This window comes from Leopardus geoffroyi, chromosome D1, assembly GCF_018350155.1.
Source record: "Leopardus geoffroyi isolate Oge1 chromosome D1, O.geoffroyi_Oge1_pat1.0, whole genome shotgun sequence".
NCBI classification, from domain to species: Eukaryota; Metazoa; Chordata; class Mammalia; order Carnivora; family Felidae; genus Leopardus; species Leopardus geoffroyi.
In genome coordinates this window covers 48676018-48688534 of record NC_059329.1, presented here as the reverse complement: position 1 = coordinate 48688534, position 12517 = coordinate 48676018, and the positions used below count along the sequence as shown (strand labels likewise).

Below are 12517 nucleotides of genomic sequence, written 5' to 3'. Positions count from 1 at the left end.
GCACTACACTGGACTCACATATGGACTGTCCTAATCATCATACTTTATCTCTGTATCTGTTTAACAATTATGTGTTTAGAATCCTCTATACTTTAGTGGAGCTCCATTGGGGCTGGAATTATAACCATAAAGCAGACAGTTTCTGCTTCCCAGGAGTTTACAATATAGTGGTAGATCAGAAGAGTAAACTGGCAATTATTAGGTCAGTAAGCTAAGATTGCAATCTTCTATAATGATGACCATTTATTGTATGCTTGCTTTTTCTGCTTGACTCTGAGATTCTTGAGTGTCATATTCACTTTGTGAGTTAGTGTCTGATATCGAGAAAGTGCCTAATAGATATGAACTTCCTTTCATTAGTTCTTGTGTCCCTAGTACCTGGTAAAATACCTGGCACAAAGAACATGTTCAATAAATGACTGTGGAATGAAACCTAGAAGAAACCTATATCTCAGTGCAAATGAGGTGGTCCTAAGAAGCTGGTTTTGATTAAAAAAAAAAGTTGTAACACTGGGAACAAAAAAACGGGAGGGTAGCAAAGGGATAAGAACATTTGGTGTAGAGGAGTGGAGATGGGGAACCAAAAACACCCCATGTGCCCATTTATAGAGTGTGAGTTCCATCCTACAGTGGTCCAAAAGCCCAGTGTAGAATTCTTCCCACACCTGACCTGATACTGAAGGTTATATGAAAGATAAGAAATGGCTTAATGGGAAGTCACAGGATCAGCACTGTACAGGACAAGATACTTCTGATATTTTACTTCTCTTCCCCCCAATTTTCTCCTAAAATCACTCCTGTTTCCCAGTAACTTTTCCCTCTCCAGGCAAAAGAACCCTCTAAAAACAAAACGACAATGATCACAACAACAACAAAAAGCTCTAAGTGAATCTGTCTCCTTCATTTTGGTATGTCTACATCTTCAGTAGGGTATTATAATTTCTTAACTCATGAATCCTACAAATGATCCACAATGGTGCCACAATCACCATTTCAATTTGATTTGGGTCTCTTGGTGCTTGGATATGTCACTTAAGCCATAATCTTTACATCTTAGCACTAAAGTCACACATTTCTAGGAAGCTCAATAAACCTTATCTAATTCTTAGATGAAAGATTAATACAGAGAAAGCATGACAAAGTGAGAAAAGAATAACCAGAGGAAGACTCTTGTTCATCCTCATTCTCCTCTGGAAAGAGGGGTGGCCAGGATATTAGGAGACTGAATTCTGGTCTTGACTTTAGTGTGGCCTTGGAAAATCTCTTGCCTGAGATTTGCCTGTCCACTTGGAAAATCTCTTGCCTGTCCAATATCTCTGGACTCAGATAGTTCCCCCATAAGGAAAGTAGATAGCTGGACATGGTAATAGCTTAGATATTTGGGAACTTTAATTCTCGTGTTAACTTTTTTCCCTCAAATTGAGGATGTCCCCCAAATAAATTAAAACTAGGAGAATATTGGAAGGCCACTGTCTACAAACACACAGAACTCAACCTTTGACAGCCATGGTTCTTTCGTCCCAAGGGTGTTTATATAGGGTTAGTTATTTAGATAGACAGAAAGATAGTTCTCCAGCACTCCTGTAACTTTGTAAACCATAACACATTCAACGCACCTAAATAGGCCATGAAATACATAATCCATTTGGTAAGAGGGAATAAACTACTATCATCACCCTTGGTCTTTTTCATACCTGAACATAATACAAATTTATATTTTGGTTAGTGAGGTGAGCTTTAAATTTAATTATAATCACCAACATTTATGAAGAGTTAAGACTATTTAATCCTTATGGTGTCCCTGTAAGTCAGGTATTATGTTCCTCATTTGAAGATGAGAAAACTGAGATTTGGAAAGGTTAAGTTTCTTGTCTAATATCAGCCAGCTAAAAGTGGTGGCAGCAGCATTCATACTTCTGATTGTCTACAAGAGCCTTTGTGGCTTCCACTATCGTACACAACTACACACAGAGAGGAAAAGAATAATGATCAGTTGGCTTATCTCCTCTAGGAAAACAAGGATGAGAAGTGGAGAAAATAAGTCACTCAGGGAGAGTGAATTCCCTATTCCTCAGGTCATAGTAGGAGAAGGAAATGTAACAAATCATCATTTGTTAAACACGGTCTGTGTCTGAGAACCTGTTTCATAATTATGTAATGAGATGGGACCTAGAAGCAACCTTAGGAATTGTGAGCCTAGTAGAGAAACTCTTACATATGAAACAAGGGGAAAATTCCAAGCATTAAGTTGTGTGGCAGAGATTTGATCTATGATATAGGCAATCAAGAAAGGATCCTAGGGGATATATATGTAATAGTTGCCTATAAACCACTGAATGTAATGGAAATCACTGGAGAGGAGGTGTATGGAAGGAGTGGACATGTGTGCATGTATGTGAGCTAGTATACATGTGCATGGCTCTGAACTTATTCTGTCATATGTAAAATAAGGAGGTGGGATAAGGTGACACTTTACCCCAAAGTATTCTTTTCTCATCTGCTATACTTTCTGAGAGTCTGCCATTAAGAAATGCTTTTCTTGGGTCTAGAAGGGCTTTTGGACTTAGGGTGTCTGTTTCTAAAAAGGGCCTACTCTCTCCTCTTTGTTTTTCTACCATGTGCTGGGCTGTCTTCCACAATACTGACTGTATCTCCCTGAGGGCACAAGAGAGGTTCACAGGAAATTTTTGTTAAATGAACAATGAATGGAAACTTTATTGATTCCTGGTTTGGGAAAGAGGGAAGAGGTTCTAGCACATCAGAAAGAGAAGGGGCAGATGGAATATAGGGAAGGAGAAAAGAGGAGAACTAACTCCTACTCAGTACCTAGTGCTTGTTAAGAACTATGCTAAGATGTTTACATATTTAAAAAAATAAATTCTCGAAACAATTTTATGAAGTAGGCATTAGTCTTTACAGATTAAAGAAACAGGCTCAGAGAGGTTCAGTAAGAGCTCAAGGTGATAATATTAGTAAGAGCCAGTATTTAAATAAAAGTAGAGAGAAATCAAAACATCATGTTCTTTAAATTACACCAGGCTGCTATACCAAGGAGAGGAAATTGAGGACAAGCAAGCATTTCAGGGGTACAGAAAAAAAAATCACTGTAAGTGGAGAGATGTTTGTGTAAACATCTAAATATAGGTTTGTATAAACATTTAAATATCATGTAACATTGATACTGAAATGCGATTTCCCATCAATGTGCATAATTGATGCTTCATCACAGGAGAATTTCTATTTTCAGAATTAAAAGGCTGTGACAAGCATGGCTCCCTTCTACCCTTCCGTGTAGCTTTTATAGACCTGTGCTTAAAATTAAAATTCCCGACTCCTACTACCAGCCCACGTGAGTATGGAATTTCCTCAGTCTGGAGACAGTACCTTTTCCCTTTGGGTTTGGTAGTCCCTTGATAAAAACACTCATAACCATGTCCCAACAGCACTACTGGTTTTCCCCAAATCAGCTGCTTGTTCTTTTGTTCTAAAACTACAAACATACAAGCTCAGCAAATTATTGCAACTGTCAACATTGTGTCACCCCACTAGAATGTGTGCTCCTCAAAAGCAGGAACTGAACCTTTCTTCTTCTTCATTATATTAAATTCCTCACTACAGTGCCTGGTACATATTGGGCATTCAGTGAATACTTAGTTGAATGCAGGAATGAATGAAAGGTACATCAGTCAAATCAACAACTAATTGAAAGAATGGATGGGTGGTGCTTGTCTCCTGCACAATTGTCCCTGAGCAGTATGACTTTGTATGTAACCAGCAGGAGACTTTACCAAGTGTGATCCATCAGTCAATAAAGGTTGCTGACTGACGTCTTAAAAGCATATTCAGTAGAGTAAACATTTCCAGGACTGGAAATCAGCAGAGAGATTAAATAAAGGATAAAGACCACTGGCTGCTTTTCTGGTAATAGAGGGGCATCTGGCTTGTGGCATAGGATATGGATGTGCTCTTTCTTTAAACTCTTTATAATTGGCCAGGAAGAGGAAGTAAACAAATACCCTAATGGAATTTGAGAGTCTCTGAGGGATTAGCGATATATGCAGAGAAAAACACCAGATTCAGTTGGATATATAAAGATGGATGTCTCAAGATGAGTAATCCAATGAAGGCTGATAAATGATACTCAAAGCTATCTTTTTCATTCCCTGCTTTCTGCAGCCATCCCATCTCCCAGATCACAGCCAGGCAAGGTAAAAATATAATGAAAATCATTCTTTACAAGGGGTTCAATTCAAGGTCAAATGCAATGTCCAGTAAATATTCAACAGATGAGACTGAGGCTATTCCTGCTCAGGTGATAAATGAGCAACCAGAAAACCTCTCTGACCGCAACTTCTGTCTAGACTCATTTTTGTGAATGATAAAGACAGGGCAAAGAAGGACTGCCTCTGTCAATAAGACTAAAAGACGTGGTTGGGATGTCTTCAACATTTGTTTTCAGGTAGGATGGTCTAGTGATGTCAATGTGGGGCTGAATGATAAGCATCCGGTTTGCAGTCAAAGCTCCTCCTTTTCCCAGATATGCAATCTTGAGGAAGTCACCTATCTCACGACAGATCTGCAAACAGGATAAATGATTCTTACTCAGGCTCTCTTATGAAATTGTTATTGGAGTCAAATAGAATAACATCCATGAGATTTCTTTGTAAATTATAATGCCCTGGACAAACATGAGCCTAGTACCTTCAGGATGGATAGCAGAAGGAAAGGGGGGGAAAAAAAAGAAGAAATGGATGCAGAATCAAGACTAAAAGAAAAGGAGGAGGGAGTTTATGGAGAAAAGAGGAGAGGAAAAAACAAAGTAAGAGGGACCAGGGAAAGAAGATACAAGAAGAGAAGTATAGGAAGCAGCAGGGGCAAGGAAAGATTTTAGAGTTCTGGCACACAGGCAGATAAACAAGCAGACCAACACATCAAACAAAAGCCAAGGCACCAGCAGAACTGATGAGAGAAGGGATTCAGAAAATCACATCTATGCAGACCATGTAGTTCTGATAAAACAACCGCAAGCCTCCATCTGACAGCCTCTCTGGGGGAGACAGTCAACCATGAGTCAGGCTCCTCATTATAAATCTCTAAATGGCAAGCTCTTCTGACTTCATGTTGCCCTAGTCAGTGTTCAGCTCAGAAATACATCCAGACAGATTTGTAATCACTGCCTGTGCCGTCATTAATGATGGTACTTTCTCTTTGCCTGGTTAAGATCTCCTCATTGTTAAGGTGAGAGCCTTCTATGACATCCCTGACCTCCTGGTACCCTATTACAGATCCCCTATTACAGGCACTCAGGGCATCATAGGCCAGTTTTTCACAGTACTTGGCATAGTCACAGATTTACATTCGTTTGTGTGATTATTTGATTAATAGCTGCTTCTCCCTGCCAGACAGGGGGCAGAGGTAGTGTCTGCAGGGCTCATCATCATATTCCCAATTAATTTTATTGATTGGGCACAAACTCACGCAACTTGGTAAGAGTAGCCTTAATACTAGAGAGATAGAAGAAAAAGGGCAGCATTCAAAGAGGGATATTAGTATGATAATAAGTTGGTGCCAGGATTACAACTGGGAGATTTGTGACTGTTAAGTCTTTCTGCCAGTTTGGGCAGCTAAATCCTGTCATAGAATAGGTTTCCTACATTCATTTTTAATAGGTTGACAAACCTATGACTGGGTGCTTTTTAAAAAAATTCCTCCTTGGTTCATTATGTTAAATGTTTATTTATTTTTGAGAGAAGAAACAGAGACAGAGAGAAAGAGAGAGAGAGAGAGAGAGAGAGAAAGAGTACAGGGGAGGGGCAGAGACAGAGAGGTAGAGGGAGGATCCAAAGCAGGCTCCATGCTGTTGGCAAGAGCCTGGAGTGGGGCTCGAACCCACAAACCATGCTTAACTGACTGAGGCACCCAGACACCCTGTCATTCAGGATGTTAACTAGCTCTTCAATGCCATCTCAATCAACATCAAGGATGATCATATTATTATTAGCATTAATAATTTATTTATTTATTTATTTATTTATTTATTTATTTATTTATTTTTTAATGTTTATTTATTTTTGAGAGAGAGAGACAGAGTGTGAGTGGGAGAGAAGCAGAGAGAGGGAGACACAGAATCCGAAGCAGGCTCCAGGCTCTGAGCTGTCAGCACAGAGCCCAACGCGGGGCTCGAACTCACAAACTGTGAGATCATGACCGGAGCTGAACTCGGACGCTTACTGACTGAGCCACCCAGGTGCCCCATAGCATTAATAATTAGGAGTATTGATGAAGAGGGGCAATTTTTTAGTTGAATATTCTGTAGCACACTGTTTTTTGAGTATGTTTAATTATACAATAATAAGGAGGAAGTTTATTCATCACTTACTTTGAGCCCTTTATTAAAACACTTTATTAAAAACTAAAAAGGTTTCCAAGGAAAACATGCAGGATAAATAATCACATTGGCATTGAACTATGCACAGAAAAGAAGATTTACTAAAAAACAGACACCCAAACCAAATTCCCTAGTGGATTCTGTGGCGTCCCTCTAAAATAAATTCCAGCTGCTTGGCTATGAATATCTTCCATGTGCAAGGGCACCACAGAGGATAGCCCAGCAGCCCTTGATAACCAGACTCCTGACCTGTCACCCCGGCTTTCTTCCTAGTCCTGCTGGGTAAAACAGATGCCAAGAGTATAGAAATATCACTCCTCCACTTCCAATTCAGCACATTTCAAGATAAGTGAAGTCACCATTAGGTGCTTGTGCTATTTTTGTTTATGTTCTTATATGAAAACTGGATTTTTGACAATGCCTATCATGACAAAAACCTCCCAAACCCCAGGTATCATATCATTGAATTCCACACTGTATTTCAACAACTTACTTAGGCCTCCAAATTGGCCAATTTGTAATAATAAAACACCTATAATTCTGAGAGGGCAGGGAAAGGTGGTGATTTTAAAATGTGGGTTTAAATCTCAGTTCTGCCACCTACTAGCTCTGTGACCTTGGGCGGCACCCTTAACTCCTCAAAGCTTCATTGTGTCCAACCATAAAGTGGGATAATGTGCCCATAAACAATAACTGTTATCAGAACTAGATGAGATCCACATAAGGCTCCTAAAACATATCACCTACTATTAAATAGGTAATATTTAATGTTATATATTTAGCATTTGAATACAGAAGATATCCTCTTTGGGCTCTGCAGTCTGTGTCTCCAAATGGCCTGCATTTGTGTTGGAGTGCTGTATACTCTTTATGTCTTTCTTATTTCATTGCTTTAAGGGAGCCTTTCTCTGATGGAATAGTAATGCTAACAAGTCTTTAGCTGAAAAAATATATAAATCTAGATACTCAAGGTCACCTCCCAAAATCTATGTTGATATTTTACTTGACATTCCAAATTTGAGAAATTTTATCTGTCATATCCAGGGAAGTGGGCATTTTTCTGTTTTTATTTTTTCCCACAGTTTTTATTTCAACAGCAGATGGCATCAGAAACCCAGGCCCTGGGAGAGAGTTAGCATCCCATGAATTGGCAGCCCACATACATGCCCTAGTTCTCTGCAGCCTCAGCATTTTGTCAACACTGATAAATTTTTGGCAATCCTTAGAGTTTGTTGTGATGACACCTTTTATACTTTCAGTTCCACACGTGTAAGGAAGAAAGATTACAAGGCCTGGGAAAGGAATGTCTTATCAAGTAAGAAAATGGAAAAAAGGAGCAGTAGGCTAGCAGAAATGGGGCTAAGGAGAATCAGCTGACAGCTCCACCGGGAGCAGAGGAGGAAACTGCAGGGACATGAGGAGAAATGAAAAGCAAACATATGGTGTGAACTACAGGAAACATACACTCTGGAATTATCCACTGTTCTGATTAATTTCTAATGGGTCCTCTGAGGTTTAAGCTCTGAAGGTCCCTTTTCCCTCTCGAGATGAAAGGAGAGGTCTGTAAACTCCCTTCTTTCTTCCCCACAGCTAGGATCCCCCAGCAGGTGACCTAGCAACAAAAGTGAGGCTGGCACTCTGACCCAAGAGGCTAGTCTGTCTTTACTGCACTATAAATCACAAGCAAAAATATTTTTGGAGGAGTCAGGAGCAATTTTGATTTCTTCCAAGCATTTCTAAATATCACCTAGTTGCTATATTAAAAAATTTTTTTTAAGTTTATTTGTTTATTTTGAGACAGAGACAGCACAAGTGGGGAAGGGACAGAGAAAGAGAGAAGGAAAATCCCAAGCAGGCCCCTCACTGCCAGCACGGAGACCAACATGGGCCTCAAACTCACAAAACCGTGAGATCAGGATCTGAGCCGAAAGCAAGAGTCATGCACTTAACCGACTGAGCCACCCAGGTGCCCCTAGTTGCTGTATTTTTAATTTTCCTATATTCTCTCTAAGTAAACTCTTCAGCTATCAGGCGAACAAAATAAAGAAGAGGGCAAGAACTATATACGCTCTCTCAATGCATTCTAAACATACACAAAAATTCTCTCCACTTAACCCAACTTGGCCCCCTGTTTTGGTGAGGTCAATTACATTTCTGTGGTTAACAAAGGTTTATATTTTTGACCAGGGATCCCAGCAACTAATAACCTAATAAAGCTTCCCCTTCAAGTCTGAAAGTAGTTCAGTGTACTTCTCAGCATACCAGGGAAATGTTACTCTCAGTTACTCTGGGAAACACTGCCTAGTATTGCTTTTGAGGATCAGGGTACAGAAATGTTTTGGACAGACTTCTGTGTAAGGAAGAAATTGACCATTCATATTGATTATGAATCCTGAAGGATGGCTGGATATGTGAGTGTGTGTGGGCAGAGATGACTCAAGCCACCGCCCCTGAGGGCCAGCTATCTAAAGCCCAGTGGTCCTTTAGGCCTCATGTTTGGAAATATTCTTACAAATTCAGAAGCCAAACTTTTCTATCTTCAAAAATCATTAAACTCTATAATGTTAGAGTTGGAAAGTATCTAAGATCTGCTCAAAATCACATAGTAAGATGTGGCAGAACTGAACCTAGAACCCAGATCTCCTGGTTCTCAGGTCAATGATGCTTACACTTTCTACAGTGACCATGTGTTTTGGAACCACATATCGGGGCACTTAGACCAAGACTATTTTAAGTCAGCATCATCCTGAAAAATCTGAAGCATGTTAGCTGCAAAAAAGCTCCCATAAAGGCAAAAGGAAATGGGTACAGGACAAGAGAACCAATGATTCCAGCCAAGCTTGTGTTCCCAGAGTGTTCCTTGGGAGCACACCTGTTCAGACCCAACATGGGAATGCCAGAGGCTCTCTGGCTGCAGTGGTGCCAAGGTGCCATGGTCTCAAGAATCCAGAGTGGTCTTAGAGTGTGGCGAGGGGGTTTCTTGTGTCAAACATAGGTTCATGGCTGTTCTTATCAAGACTGGCCAGTCCCTCCAAGAAAGAATGATGATGCTACTAACACCGAACAGTTAACCTGAGAGGATGGTTTTTCTCCTAGATGTATTTGTATACAGACAAGACTGCTTCTTGGTTATCATTTGGATACTCACAGACCTCTCTATTTGGAGAGATTTTTAGTGAGGGTCTATTAGGCAAACCATCCACTCTGTAAACAATTCCTTCTATAATATTCATGAAGAGGGTCATCTGGTTTCTTGTTGAGTGCTACTTGTAAAGGGTGGTCAACACCTCACAGAGCAGCTATTTCATTGAGGTGAAAATGCCAGTTAGTGGAAAAGTACCTCTATGATGTTGCTGGAATGATCTTCTAAAGTAAGATAAAACAAAGTGTGTGTCCTCTGGTGGATGAGAGAAAGCTACATGATAGCTGTAGATACTTCCTAGTTTTGGCTGTGTTAGCCAAGTACTTTAGTTTTTTGCACATGATTTCCCTTTTTTAATCTCCACCTTGTTCCAAATACGTTCCTCAAAATTTAACTTGTGTCCCCTTTCCTGAGAATCCTACCTGGTTTCCCAGAGGTAATCACTTGTAACCATTTCACTTTTAATTCCAGTGGTTACCTCCATATTGTTAACAATATGCTTATAAGGAGAGTATTTCTTTAAATTCTACTTTGTTACCAGAATGACATGTTTCTTTGAGGATAGTTTTTCTCTATGTATGTGTATTTTATTGTTGTTTTTTTTTGTCATTTTATGGGTTTTGTTAAACTGTTCAGTAACTCATGGCTGGCTGTTCATATTTAAGAATGAAGTAGTAGAAAGGTTGTAGGGGCTGCTGCAGATAAGGGCAAGTCTTTTCCACTGAAAGACTTCAGGTTAGGCAAGCAAACCTGAAAGCTGTCCCTGTAACTGGCATACCATGAAGGGCTCTGCTGTGTGGTTACATGCAAACTAGCTTAGCTAGGTTCTTCAGAAGAAATTCTATTTCTTTAGAGAAGAGCCTTCATTTTCTGACAGGTGGTAAGTCACTGCCTTGTAGCTGTTCTGTATCAGGAGTGTGTGTGCTGAGTAGGGGTATCCTCAGTCCTATTCTCAGACTCTGCTCTCAGCCCATCTGTTGTCAATGTTCTGAAGTCTCTGAATTTCCTGGGCTTGCTAGGCAGTTCTGCCGCCTCCTGAGCTGTAGGCATCCAATGCTGCTGCACTGTGGTGGGCCTTTTTGTGGGTGGCATCCCTGGAAACAACTTTAGAAGATGGCATTTACATAGAACACAATGGCCCTGCCTCCCTGGGTGATCTAAGTCTGGGCTGCTTTGCTCTATTTCATCCATCTATACCCCACCATCTGCTGTCATCCAGAAGTGTGAGGGAATCTTTTGGCCTCTGATGCCTCTCCCACTTCCTTTACCATTATGGGATTGTCTCTTCTTTATTCTTTTAAGTGTCCTTTTAATGGGGTCTCAGGAGGAAGAAGAGATTCAGGTGTGGGCTGTATCTGTCAACTTGAACCTGAAGCAAGGAGCTCACACTGTTAATGGGGATGTTATTCTGCCTCCTCATGTCTGGCATAGTTAAAGATGATTCAGATATCGATTTAAAAAACAGTGGTAACTCTAGGTAGAAGCTCAATTAGACAGTTTTGTTGTCTTCATGGATCAAATTAAGTGGAAATCTGAAATATCTCCAATTATTTTATGTCAAGTAAATAGCAACTTAGGTGAAAAATATATAAACATATGGACTTTTAAAGTACATTCACTTAAAAAATATCCTAAGTAGTTGCTTTTCACAAAAGCATTAGGAAAGAGAATTTTGAAGCAAGGAAATTTCCAATTTCAGTTGATTGCCTGCACTCAGCAGTGTAACACCTTAATGAGAATCCTGTTAAAGACCCATTGGCCTATGCAAAGTGAAAAATTACTTTCCCACTATGGGCTCAGTGACAATGATTGTATGTCACATTATCTCTCTATTTGTTGGCCAGCTGGGCACTTAGAGCATGAATTTTAGTGTTCTGGGCTTTGTGGAGAATTACTGAGGTATCCCCTTCTAAATATTCCTGCAGCACAAAATTATTTCTGCCTCAAATATTTTATATTCAGAAATGCTTTACATAAATACATATATATACATATACATACACACATATACAGTATATACACATACATACATATATATATTTAATAGCAGGTGTTCAACGTGGGTCTTCAAGCTAATCGTGGGTATAAAAATAAAAGTTTTGTTTTTTCAGAACACTTGGAATAAGTATATATTCAACTAGTACTTATTGAAGGTCTAATATGTACCTGCTACTTTTGTAGAAAGTTGGTGAGTCCTGTGCTATTCTCCTCTTGGTTGTGGAGAAAACTCATGCTTAGAGAGGGTAAGGGTCCTGTTTTGAGAATGACAACAACAGATGGCAAAGAGGGCAGGATTCTAAACCAATTTTTTGATTCCAGACTCTATTTCCTTCCATGATTGCAGGGAAAACAGTATTTTTCATACTGCATGATTCACTAGATATGAAGAAAAATGCTTTATACCAGCTAAAACAATGGAGTATAGTTGAGATTACAAGTTGTATTTTTTATAAAAGGACTCACTCTTCCATTATGACGTCAGGGTAAGGCCTTCACATCTTTGGTCTCATATTAGCAGAGAATTAGCATTAGTGGTTGTGGTTATCACAGAGGTAATTTCACTCAAGTGGAAAACAGTGCAAAAGGCTAAAACAATATTTATTGGCAAACTGCTAATAAGCTTTTGTGAGTAAGAAGAAAGAAAAGATTTGGAAATAGCTTTAGAAGAAAATGCCATTATTTAGAACAGCTGGAGGGAATCCTCTCTGTGCTAATGACCAATATGTGGCATGACAGCCGTATTGCACCCTGCCAAGGGAGGTCTTCATAAGGAACAGGGAAGGTGAAGTTGAGACCAGTGGGAAGCTCAGCTCCCCACTCTCACCTGTACCACAAACAACACCTCTGCCATGTAGCATGTACGTGGGCTTCCAGATCAACCCCAAATGGTGGGTTATTAGCTCTGTTTAATGGTTTCCAGATTTAGAGTCAGTTGTGGTTCTTTATCATTTTTTAAATGAAAGCCATAGGAAGTTCTTCACTGTGTC

General features: G+C 39.7%; 1 protein-coding gene across 29 annotated transcripts in view; it reads right to left on the bottom strand.

Moving 5' to 3' along the window:
- Positions 1-12517, bottom strand: part of DLG2 (discs large MAGUK scaffold protein 2) — a 2060218-nt gene that overhangs the window by 372879 nt on the left and 1674822 nt on the right. The window lies entirely within an intron of this gene.